Source organism: Megalobrama amblycephala, linkage group LG14, assembly GCF_018812025.1.
Source record: "Megalobrama amblycephala isolate DHTTF-2021 linkage group LG14, ASM1881202v1, whole genome shotgun sequence".
Taxonomy (NCBI): Eukaryota; Metazoa; Chordata; class Actinopteri; order Cypriniformes; family Xenocyprididae; genus Megalobrama; species Megalobrama amblycephala.
Window position 1 is genome coordinate 38,000,332 of NC_063057.1, and position 12,182 is coordinate 38,012,513.

At 36.3% G+C, this 12,182-nt stretch overlaps 1 protein-coding gene across 1 annotated transcript in view; it reads right to left on the bottom strand.

Moving 5' to 3' along the window:
• LOC125244914 (gastrula zinc finger protein XlCGF8.2DB-like) overlaps positions 1 to 12,182 on the bottom strand; it is a 127,407-nt gene that overhangs the window by 51,984 nt on the left and 63,241 nt on the right. The gene's annotated exons all lie outside the window — the stretch shown is intronic.

Sequence of the window (12,182 nt, forward strand, 5' to 3'; positions counted from 1 at the left end):
TGGGTTGCGTTAGATTTTTTTCCCTTTCCTTCATGACATGGCGGGCCAAACAGAACAGAACAGGATTTACAGATCTGATGCTCTGACAACTCTGAGAAAAGAGAAAAACAAGGATTGAGTCAAATCATCATCAGTTCAGTCCAGATGATTCAGAAATATATTAGGTATGAAAGAAGGAAAACTGTAAGCTGAACTGAAATCATTGTAGATGAATCACATCATTACATCATGCAAAGAAAGGTGAGGAATTAGACTTTTATTAGTTGCTTGTATGCTGTGGGACTGTTATCTCTAAGGCACAGATGTCTGTATGACAGACTGAGGAGCATTCGTTTGAATGGGCTTCAATATTTGTAGTTTATTAGAGTAGGTGGAGTAGGGGATCACCTGATATTGTTATATTGCTATCAGCGGTCTGCCTGAACTACACTTGAACTCCATTGATCACTTAACCCCCTTTTTTTTTTTTTTTTTACTTTCTATGACTTAACAGATGTATTTAAATATAAAATCTTCTATAATCTGTTACCCATGAAATGATAACATTAACTTGGATCTTGATTTTTTTTTTTTATTCCTCTTGTGCAGAACTCACAATATACACATTTGGTCACTGTTGTTGTTAATTTTAGTTAAGTATTTATGTGTATGTGTATGTGTGTGTGTGTGTGTGTGTGTGTGTGTGTGTGTGTGTGGTCAAACACGCTGGGAATATATATAGTTTCAAGTTATAGTTTCAAACTGAAATTGTTATAGAAGTTGAGTGATGATTACCATGAGAACAACATGGCTTTCTCTCTCAGTGTATACTATATGAAGAGTTTGGTTCCAAAACGCAATAACTCCATTTTGGTTATTTTGAGTAAAAAGGTATTTTCTTTACCAAAAAATTGGCAAGATGAAAACCCCTATTTTCTGTTTCAAACTTTCACATAGCATCTTTTGGATATAAAAACATTAAAAAATTAAAATCTACATTTTTATTTTAAAAAGTTTATTATAAAAACGTATTATTTTTTCCCCAAAATGCAATAAATCCATGACACTTTTTTTTTTCAAAATGCAATTAATCCATCAATATAAAAGTTATTTTTCAAACTGAAAATACACAACAAAGTAAGTTGATTCACATATATGACAGAGTCTAAACTTTGCCAATATTTATCTTATATTCAGCCAATTTACTAAAAATACATTCAGCCGTCGCTCCAATGGTCATCTTGTTAATGTTATGAATTATTTGTCATTACGGATTAAAGAGTATCTGGCGCCACCGCACGGTTAAATAAACACATTTGCCGAGAACATTGGTATTAAAAACGGCTTTTAAAAAAGCCTTTAATGTTTACAGTGTGTGGAATGGTGCGCTGTGATTGGTTGAGAGCGGATATATCGCGTTCTGCAGAGAAAGGACACTGGCGTTTGTCACGTTCTGGGAAGAAAGGGAGAAAACATGACAGAATAACACGACGGATATCGCATTTTGCGCAAAATTAATAAATGACTTTTCAATATCGACCAGATACAATACTGATTTTGGTGGAAACTCAATTTTTTGAAAATGGCGTTTAGCGCGTTTTGGAACCAAACTCTTCATATGCAACCTTTTTTTTTTCTTTCCGCAAATCACAGAAAAATCGTTCTGCCAAGTTTTAATTTCTACATTATTATCCATAAATGTGCATCAGTTTTTAACCAAGTTCATTTTTGTTTTCGTCCACATGCAGTTGCGTTAGCCTATATTATGCATATGCAAGAGTATTTGGAGAATATAGCTACACTGTGCTGTAGAGCTGCATGATTAATTGTTAAAAGAATGTGATTTCAATTAAGACAATGATTCTCCTGTGTCTATTAAACCTTTGACAAAAGAACCCAGAACATTCATTCCTACCCATGCCACTGCCCCAGAGAGAGCAGTTGTATGAAACAGCTTCAGTCATTTAAACCAAAAAGTATTGTTATTTCTGTCTTACAAATATTCAAATTATCACAGAAGTACTTTGTAGTTTGCATATGAACACTGATGCCTACAGTAGCAATCAAAATAGAGCAAATCACCTTTTAAAAGTAACTTGTCTCTTTAAACAATGTTTGAATCTGTGACATTGTTACGCCACCAGATGGCGACAAATGAATGTTGAAAATGTATTTGTTATTGAATCATTCATTCAAGAGATTTGTTCAAAATCGCTGATTCATCCAGTAATGAAACAAGTGAAGTCTTTATGAGCGAGTCATTGAATCATTCTTTCAAAGTGATTTTTTAAAAATAATTCATTCAAATTAATTAAATATTTTAAATACTCTGCAGCAATTAACATTTTGTCAGAACCTCTAGGAAATTACGTTATTTTGTTTAGTTATGATTTAATTTCTTAAATGTTCAAAATTCTTTTTTTTTCTAAGCAAATTGCTTAGTATTTTAAAATTATGAAATCATAAATGAGGGGAACCAAAGTTTGCCACTTTAAATTTAAAGGGGTGGTTCAATGCGATTTCACTTTTTTAACTTTAGTTAGTGTGTAATGTTGCTGTTTGAGCATAAACAGTATCTGCAAAGTTACAGCGCTGAAAGTTCAATGCAAACAGAGATATTGTCTTTTAAAGTTATGGCAGTTTAATGCCTACAAAAATGACCGGTTTGGACTACAACAAGCTTCTTCCCGGGTTGGTGACAATATAAACCCTGCAAAACACGCCCCCGGGAACACGCAACAAAGTGGGCGAGGCCCTGCAGCGCAGCATGTGGAAGCGGAAGAGTTGTTTACGCCGATCGCGAGCTGCGCGACGCGTCAAAAGATAATAGAACCCATTATAATCTGTGATATTTTCTACACTGGATGCAGCTGCTGGAAGAAGCTTCCAGAATCTACATGAGTTCAATGCTGGATTTGCACAAAGATGAAGCAGTTCCCACTTTAAAAACAGAAGCTGCTGTTTATTGGCTTCAAACTGTACATTTTATTGTTTGTAAATGTCTTTTAAATGTACAGTTCTGTTGCTACTTTTGGTTGCATCAAGGACATATACAAAGAGCAACTAATTTTTGCTTCGCTAGCCAGTTAGCTAAATTCAAGTGCATACTTCTTCAACAAATGTCAACAAACTCCAACAAACTTCTATGTTCATAGACAAACAGTTGTTCATACTATAAATTAAAGGTGCTACAGAGGATGTTTTGTTTTATACATTTTTGCAATATTACTTGAAATAGTCTTTACTAACTGATAAAAGACTATTTATTCGGTGCACTGAAAGGAATAATATTAATATACATCATCGGTGCATGAGGTAGGGCCTTAAAAACATCAACCAATCATTTATATGATTGTGGCGACCAGGGCGGGTGAGAGCTGTGAGGGAACAACGTGAGGCCGGTGGCGTGAGAGTTAATGAGCTCCACCTGGGAGGCGCACCGGCCTTGAGTCTCTCACGGAGGAGCTCCGGGAGCATAAAAGGAGGAGCGACGACAGTGAAGGACGAGAGAGGACCAGGCCTGGACTTTATTTTATGTTTTATTATGTTTGTGTGGACGGCAGACGGCATTACTTTCATTTTGTATTTGTTTATTTTGAATTAAAGTTATGTTGAATGTTCGCCGGTTCCCGCCTCCTTCTTCCCGTACTTACGAACTGTGTTACAGTGATCATCGCATAAACGATTGGCCTTCTGGCTTGTCAATCACTGCCATGACGTTCCTTGTGAGAGACGTGCGCGGCGTGCGCTCCAGTAACTTTCCACACTCCACAGGCGCCGCATGCAATGTTTTTGTCAGGAGACAGGAGTAACAACTGCAGATTATGAGTTACCTGCGGTGAGTCCGACATAATGAATCCACTAACACGACACAGCGAATGCCGGTGGTAAACAAACACTCATGTTCCAATAATCGTGCACGAGTTTTGGGAGGCGTTCCCTTGAAATGAGCTGTGAAGGAGGGGGGTTGTTCTTACGCATGCGCTCATTTCAAAAACTCACTAACAGTCTTTGGTTTCTCAGTCGACGAAAACATCCTCTGTTGCACCTTTAAGACAATACCTTTACAAAAATGCTCGACAAATGGTAAGGGGCGTGGCGTTTCTGGACGCCTTCAGCGAATCATGATACACTGGGCCAGCTACCAACCTGCTAACCAATCTGAGCACACTGCGAATTTCAGAGGGAGTGGCTTCACAGAAGCAGGAAGTCAAACGAGCCGTTTCATATGACAGTGGAAACAGAGGTGTAGAATAAAGGTAAACTATATGAAAAATACAGCATTTTCAAAAAAAAAAATGAAGCATTAAGACATGTTAAACTGTGCTTCACAAACACAATCAAGCCTAGAAAAAAAACACTGAACCACCCCTTTAATATAAAATTCAATTTTAATATAATGTATCTTTTACTTTCGGCTCACAGACCTTGATCAAGTTTGATTTTTGGCCCTTCGTAGTAAAAAGTTTGGACACCTCGGCTCTATAACATCTCACTGTTACAGATTCATCATGAGCTCAAAGCATTATGGGTAGAATCTCTCTATTCTGATTCATCAACACAGTTTCACTGATGATCTGAAATCAACCCTAAACCCAGGATAGAGCGGTTGAGTGAATGTGGTCTGGACTGTGTGGATGAGGCTCATTGTGTCTCCAGAGACGCTGTAGAAGGACAGAGTTCCTGCACTGTGATCCACATACACTCCTATTCTCCTGCTGATGGACTTTACTGGGAGTTTAGTCTGTATGTCATTGTGTTTGAATGAGTAACTGGAGGAAGAGCAGAACAAACTCCAGGACTGATCATTACCTCCAAACACACACTCTTTACCCAATCCCTTCCTGCTGATACTCTTATATGACACTGATATAGACACACGTTCACTCAACTCAATCTCCCAGTAACAGCGTCCACACACACTCTCTCTACACAACACCTGAGACCACTGATCAAATCTGTCTGGATGATCAGGATACGACTGGACTGTGTTAGTGCCAGTAATCACTCTGTTCTTCTCTGACAGACAGAGGAGTTTATTCACTGTGTTCAGATCCAGGTTGAGCTGATGGGAATCTGATGGAGATAAAACACAGGAATTATGAATCTGATCTTTTAATGTTTCTGAACTCTTCATGTTCAATATATCATCAGTGTCTCAGTACAGTTTACCAGATATAAATGATGATTTTCACAGGATATCAGTGGATTTCAACCTTTTTTGGGCCGGTCTAATCAGTCTTCCTTAAATATTAAAGGGTTAGTTCACCCAAAATGAAAATTCTGTCATTAATGACCCTCATGTCGTTCCACACCCGTAAGACTTTCATTCATCTTCAGAACACAAATTAAGATATTTTTGATGACGGAATGCTGTCAGATTTCATTCCATTCACTGCCTTTGTTACTGAAACTTTGAAACCTCAAAAACTTCATAAAGAGATCAGAAAACAAATTCATATGAATCGAGCTGTTTAGTCAAAATTATATGAAGTGGATACATCACTTGTTATGATGAACCAATTTAATTTAGGTTTTTACTCACAAATAAACATTGATCAGCGCACACGAGTGAAGCTCAACCAAACCTGAATGACGCACAAGCTTGCTGCATAACATGCGAGAAAGTTCCTCATAGGTTATGCAGCACATTTGAGCTTCTGGAAGAGGTTTGTTCTTGTGTGTCATTGAGGTTTGGTTGAGTTTCTGCTTATGTGTGCTGATCAATGCTTACATGTGAGTAAAAGCCTAATTAAATTGGTTCATCATAACAAGCGATCGATTCTCTTAAGAAAATTTGGACTAAACTGCTAGTAACAAAGGCAGGCTGTCTTCAAATATCTTAATTTGTGTTCAGAAGATAAACGAAGGTCTTACGGGTATGGAACGACATGAGAGTGAGTAATAAATGACAGAATTTTCATTTTGGGGTGAACTAACCCTTTAATGTTCATTATTATTCTGTGTTTATTATAATTTAATTTAAAGACCTGTTATTATATTTACACTATTCAAATGTTTGAGGTCAGTATGATTCTCTTTTAAAAGAAACTGATACTTTAATTTCAGCAAGGGTCCATTAAATTTAATCAAAAATAAGTGTAATAATTTGATTTATAAAGTTTTTAAGCATTGTAGGTCTATTATTGGTGATTTCAGTAGACTTTGGTCTTGAGCTTTCCCCAAAGGTTAAAGTGACTAGATAAAAAATCCTGTTTAGAATAAATCCATAATAGTGGAATTTATCCAGAAGAATTTTCAGTTTTTTACTTTCCTGAAACTCTTGAAGAGCTTTTTTACTACTGTGATTATACATCTAAATCTTGAATGAATGCTTTTAATTAGCTTTCAGTGAAAAATAATCATATTTATTCTTTAGATTTAGTTTTTGAATATATTGAATCCTCAGTTTTTTTGTTAAAGTCTTGTTTTTGGATGTTTGGATGTAAGTATGATATAGTTATGCTCTCTGTCCCACTTTGTAAATGTACAAAATGTGCATTAATAATGTAAAAAGACAGTGAAGACATTTAAAATGTTAATAAACATTTCTATTTTAAATAAAATAACACTTCCACAAATCCCTTCACTCGATTGGGATGTTCTCTTTTGGACGGCAAGGGCAGTGGCTGTAATATCGAGCGTATTTTGCAGTATTAAACCCATATTTATACCGATTTCATCAGGCTCTGAAAATTCTTCAATAAGAACACAAAGAATGGCCTTCTCAGCTGCCATAGTTGCAACTTTTGCATCATCAGAAAAGGGTGTTCAATGCACCACCATTTCCATCTAAAAAACAACAAATTAGGAGCAGCCTCTTTCATTAGGTAGGTTGAGTGCTTGGACTAACAAAATAAATTAAATGTGCAACCTTCTGTTCATGATTTCAGTGGGGTTTTTAGTCACAAAAAATTATGCAATAATTTCTCACTGTATAGTTTTTTCAGCAACCCTAAAGAGGATAAGCAGTTTGGAATATAGATGTATTGTGTTAGGCTTTACACATTTATGCTAGACTCCAGAAGAGTTACAGAATGTTTTAAAGCAATAAATTTAATTCGGATCGAGGTCAGTTGGATCGTTAGAGCTGTTTACATGAAGGCTTTCAATCCAATTGAGGTCTTAATCCGATTACTAACAGATTATAAAGGTCCACGCTAACGCAGAAGAACAACTAGTAGCAAACAAAACACTAACAATTATGACACTAACAATGTGTATGGACTCCATAATGTTATACAGTTATCAAACAACAACCCTGGAGCAGGTTACACACCGGTACATGCAAATACTGAAAATATTCAGGAAAATTAAGAGCATTCCTGAATCCTTGAAAAGGCAAAATGTTGACAAAACAACCTTGACTTTGTCAAGTATCATTGCAGAGGAATGTAGAACTAAATATATAATCATAATTGTACTTATTGTTTCACAACTTGCTGTCATGAATAAGTGAGTGACCACTTCATACTTAAACTACAATGTTGATATTAGATACACTTAGTAAAAACTAATGCAGTCTAAACAAACAATCTTCCTTCATGAAGGTGATAGTGTTTTGATTATTTTAGAGATATGTTGATTTAACTGCATAATCATTTTTGCAAAATGTAGTGTTGCTGCTGAATTATAGTGTTATGCTAAAAGGCTTTCCTATTGTTTTTGTCCACCCTATTTCACTGAGGGTCGGCTACATAACAGCAACACCCATCTTTATTGCAGTACAGTTCAACAGCAGTAAAATTTACAGCCTCTAGTGAATCAACACCTCTCTCAAAGTCTGGGGGAAAAAATGTGTAGTAGCAGGAATTTATTGCAGGACTGTTGTATTAAGCCACTTTTCTTTAGTACCACAACAACTCGCCTCAACTCTACTCACTTCACTTTTCTCTGCAGATAGTAATGTCCGCGGTCTTATATGAGGGTATTTTTGTTTCTATAATTCTAAATAAATAGCCCCACCCACTATCCGCTTATAATTATTTTCTTCCCAACCCGACAGGTCCTGCTAAATTTAGATCATTTCCAGAATCTCACAATTAAACTTCATTTTAATCCTCTAGAACTTTAAGCTAAAATAGCCCGTTTTTTATATATATTTTCTTTTGTTTTTTTAATTCTCACACAATGTACTATCTTCAAGTGCAAGGTGTCATTTTTTTCAGAAAACAATTGAGAGAGTGACTGAGGATAACAAATATAAAATGTTGACTATGCAAGATTTTTATTTGTTATTTGTCTTATGATACTCTCAAAACTGTAAAAGATATGAAAGAGAAAAATAGGTTAAATTAAATCAGTGGTAATCAGTGGTTCGGAGTAGTTCATTTACTGAAATCATGTGACTTTGGCGCTCCGAACCACTGATTTGAAACAAAAGATATTGTCAGATATCAATATAATATTTATATACCAAGGTATGTAAATGAGTGGGAAACCTTAAATGGGAGAGAAGAAAAAGAGAACTTCCGGGCAGCATTGTTGATGGGAAACATTTCACTTTTCTGTAAATTCAATTTATAGCCGGAGAGCCTTCTGAACATATTAAAAAATTGAGGAAGTGAGGTAAGGATTCAGATGGGTCAGAAATATATAAGATCAAGTCGTCTGCGTAGAGACGTTATGCTCTCATCCTCCTCTGATTATACCAGCAATTTTTGAGATTTGACACAAAGCAATGGCTCTATCGCAACTGCAAACAAAAGAGGCAAGAGGGGGCAACCTTGTCTTGTGCCTCAATTAATCTGAAAATATGCAGAGGAAATATTGTTAGTATGAACAGAGCCAAGTGGGGCTTTGTGTAATATCTTGATCCACGATATAAAACTTGGTCCAAAACCAAACATCTGAAGAGTGTGAAATAAGTAATCCCACTCCACCCTGTCAAATGCCTTTTCCGTATCAGCTGAAGACACAGGATGATAGAGAATGTTAAATAACCGTCTGACATTAAAGAATGAGAGCCTGTTTTTAATGAAACCAGTTTGGTCAGTAGAAATTTTACTAGGAAGTATTGTTTTGTCCTTTTTCATAATTAAGGAAATTGAGGCTTCTCGTAGAGTTTTGGGAAGACAGGTTAGATCAAATGATTCATTGTACATATTTAACAAAAGGGGAGCCAATTGTCTAGAAAATTTCTTAAAAAATTCAGCTGGAAGGCCATCTGGCCCAGGGCTCTTGCCACTTTGCATGGCTGAAATGGCATCCTGAATCTCATTTAAAGAAATGGGTCTTTCCAGAAATTGCACAGCATCAGTACTGATGCGAGGTAATGAGAGATCTTTGAAAAAATGATTAAAGTCCACACAATCAGTGGTTTGTTCAGAAGATTACAATGACCTATAAAATTCCAAAAATTAATTATTGATTTCATAATGATCTGACAATAGGGGTATTGTGCACTTTAAAGGATTAGTTCACTTTCAAATAAACTTTTCCTGATAATTTACTCCCATTTCATCCAAGATGTTCATGTCTTTCTTTCTTCAGTTGAAAAGAAATTAAGGATTTTGATGAAAACATTCCAGGATTATTCTCCTTATAGTGGACTTCAATGGCCTCCAGACGGTTGAGGGTCAAAATTACAGTTTCAGTGCAGCTTCAAAGGGCTTTAAACGATACCAGACGAGGAATAAGGGGTCTTATCTAACGAAACGGAACTGTATATGCTTTATAAACACAAATAATCGCCTTGCACGTGCTTCTGCCAAAACTGCACTTTCGTATTCTTCAAAAAGCTTACGCTTTATGTCCTACGCCTTCCCTATTCTACTTACGGAAAAAACTGAACTGGCGCTGCGTTCGTTCCGTTTTTTGTATTAGAAACTATATTTAATGGACTACTATTGTTTTGTTTTTTTCTTTTCAATTGTTGTATCGCTTTTTGCAATGTGTAATTAGAGCCCATTAGAGCCTAAACCTTTCACCGTATCGCAAGAATTGTCACTAAAGCGCTCTGTAAAGTCTACTCCAGCACATCCCAAAGACTTTCAATGAGGTTAAGGTCAGGACTCAGAGGGGCCAATTCATGTGTGAAAATGATTCTTCATGCTCCCTAAACCACATTTTGTCTTGGTAGTAAAAGAAAAAGAGATTAACAAAATACAAATAAATATCTATTATACCAGTTTGTAATCAATTTATTTCCAGTTGTCAAGTGAATTATGTACACTAAATCACATTCTGGTGACGGTAAGATTATGTAAACCATTCTTTTTAAAATATACTGCTGCATACTACAGTAGTCAACATTTGGTGGATCAAAAAATTTCTGACAACGGCAGTGATGTTTCGAGCATATACTTCAATGAGTGTGAGACATCACTGTCGTCAGAGCACGATTAGACCTCACTAAACGAGTGCTGAACGCAGTTGGACACTGTGCTGTTTTAGAGGTAAAAAATTATATAAATACTGTTCGGTTTCTCGCACAAACCGATCATTTCGTGTCTTAGGACATCAATGTGTCGTCACGAGCTGCAGGGTTTAATTTGGATTTGTCTATGGAAGTGTTTTCGACTCTTATTGTACGAGTTCCCATTCACTCGCATTATTTGACTGACAGACGGCAGCGGTTGGAGTTCAAAATCATAATTTGTGTTCTACTGAAGAAACAGAGTCACCTACATCTTGGATGCGCTTGGGGTAAGCAGATAAACATCAAGTTTTCATTTTTGGGTGAACTATCCCTTTAAAGGATTAGTTCACTTTTAAATAAACTTTTCCTGATAATTTACTCACCCCCATGTCATCCAAGATGTCCATGTCTTTCTTTCTTCAGTCGAAAAAAAATTTAAGTTTTTGATGAAAACATTCCAGGATTTTTCTCCTTATAGTGGACTTGAATGGGCACCAAACAGTTGAAGGTCATAATTAGTTTCACTGCAGTTTCAAATTGTTCAACACGATCCCAGATGAGAAATAAGGGTCTTATCTAGTGAAACCAGTGCTCATTTTCTGAAAAAAATTGAAAATTATATAAGTTTTAACCTTAAATGCTCATCTTGAACTAGCTCTCTTCTTCTCCTCTACTAGAATTCCAGCAGTGTAGAAACTGATGTGTATTACTGCCCTCCTCAGGTCAAAGTTTGAACTAATTGTTATATACAATTGCACTAGCATATTGCATATAAAAAATAGTTCAAACTTTGGCCTGTGGAGGGCAGAATTACACTTAGCAGTGTCTAAACTGCTGGAATTCAAATAGAAAAGAAGAAGAAGAGAGCTAGTTCAAGATGAGCATTTCTGGTTAAAGGGGTGGTTGCATGCGATTTCACTTTTTTAACTTTAGTTAGTGTGTAATGTTGCTGCTTGAGCATAAACAGTATCTGCAAAGTTACAGTGCTGAAAGTTCAATGCAAACAGAGATATTGTCTTTTAAAGTTATGGCAGTTTAATGCCTACGAAAATGACCGGTTTGGACTACAACAAGCTTCTTCCCGGGTTAGTAACATCATAAACCCTTTCTATTAACATAAACACTGCCCCCGGGATCACACAACAAAGTGGGCGAGGCCATGTGGCACAGCATAATGGAAGTGGAAGAGTTGTTTACACTGAACGCGAGCTGCGCGACGCGTCAAAAGATAATAAAACCCTTTATAATCTGTGATATTTTCTACACTGGATGCGGCGCTGAAGACAGCTTCCAGAATCTACACGAGTTCAAGGCTGGATTTGCACAAAGGCTTTTACTGAAAGATGAAGCAGTTCCCATTTTAAAAGCAGAAGCTGCTGTTTATTTGCTTCAAACTTTAAGTACATTTTATTGTTTGTACATGTCTTTTAAACGTATAGTTCTGTTGCTATTTTTAATGCATCAAGGACATATACAAAGAGCAACTCGTTTTTGCTAGCCAGTTAGCTAAATTCTAGTGCAACAAACACCAACATACTTCTATGTTCATAGACAAACACTTGTTCATGCTATAAATTAAACGATACCTTTACAAAAATGCGACTACTCAGTCATGTATTCGGCTACAGTAAAGCTTTAATCAGGATAAAACCGTAGCCTACATTGAAAGCTATCAAACAGCAGTGACAGCATCTAAACACTTTGACACAAATACAAAATGAAATATCATTCATAAACGTCCTTTAAAAGATGCGATTGCAGAGGTTCTGCTTTATCCTCTTCATCTGGGTCTGATTCGGCTCAATTTGATACAGCAATATAGACACTATTATTATTACATTTC